This window comes from Colobus angolensis, unplaced genomic scaffold (assembly GCF_000951035.1).
Source record: "Colobus angolensis palliatus isolate OR3802 unplaced genomic scaffold, Cang.pa_1.0 Scaffold178, whole genome shotgun sequence".
NCBI lineage: Eukaryota > Metazoa > Chordata > Mammalia > Primates > Cercopithecidae > Colobus > Colobus angolensis.
This window is the reverse complement of record NW_012114910.1, coordinates 5077764-5078800: the sequence shown is the minus strand read 5'-3', so window position 1 is coordinate 5078800 and position 1037 is coordinate 5077764. Positions and strand designations below refer to the sequence as shown.

Here is a 1037-nt window from a genome sequence, read left to right as displayed (position 1 = left end):
AGGCTGGAGTGCAATGGCGGGATCTCGGCTCACCACAACCTCCACCTCCCGGGTTCAAGCGATTCTCCTGCCTCAGCCTCCTTAGTAGCTGGGGTTACAGGCATGCACCACCACGCCCATTTAATTTTGTATTTTTAGTAGAGACAGCGTTTCTCCATGTTGGTCAGACTGATCTTGAACGTCCGACCTCATGTGATCCACCCGCCTCGGCCTCCCAAAGTGCTGGGATTACAGGTGTGAGCCACCGCACCTGGCCCTGATTTTGTTAATTTGTGTCTTCTCTCTTTTATTTGTAGTAAGTCTAGCTAAAGGGTGTCAGTTTTGTTGATGTTTTCAGAGAACCAACCTTTGGTTTCATCAATTTTCCCTATTGTTTTTCCACTCTGTATTTCATTTATTTCAACTTTAATCTAAATGATTTCATTCCTTCAGCTTGCTTTAGGTTTATTTTGCTCTTTTAAAAAATTAATTTCTGAAGGTAGAATGTTGGGTTACTGATTTGAAGTCTTTCTCTTAATATAGAGATTGATGAGGAAGCTGCAGCTGTATCCTATAAGTTGTAGGGTGTTGTGTTTTGTTTCATTTATCTCAAGTCTCTAATTTTCCCTATGATTTCTTTTTACCCACTGGCTATTTAGGATTTTGTAGTTTATTTTTCACATATTTCTGGATTTCTGAAATTTCCTTCTGTTATTTTTTTCAACTGTGGTTGGAAAACATGCTTTGGATGATTTCAATCCTTTAAGATTTATTGAGTCCAGGTCTAAAATGGCGGCAGTTGGTGCGTCCCGGGTTTCTCGGCTGCTGGGTCGGTCCGGCCCACAGCTGGGGCGGCCTATGTCGAGTGGCGCCCATGGCGAAGAGGGCTCAGCTCCCATGTGGAAGACCCTCACCTTCTTCGTCGCGCTCCCCGGGGTGGCAGTCAGCATGCTGAATGTGTACCTGAAGTCGCACCACGGAGAGCACGAGAGACCCGAGTTCATCGCCTACCCCCATCTCCGCATCAGGACCAAGCCGTTTCCCTGGGGAGATGGTAA

General features: G+C 45.7%; 1 pseudogene across 1 annotated transcript in view; it reads left to right on the top strand.

Moving 5' to 3' along the window:
* Positions 1 to 768: 768 nt before the first annotated feature.
* The window catches only part of LOC105509594, a 36410-nt pseudogene continuing 36141 nt past the window's right edge, over positions 769 to 1037 (top strand). The window contains exon 1 of the transcript XR_001001454.1: positions 769 to 1037. The product of XR_001001454.1 is annotated as a cytochrome c oxidase subunit 6A1, mitochondrial pseudogene (transcript).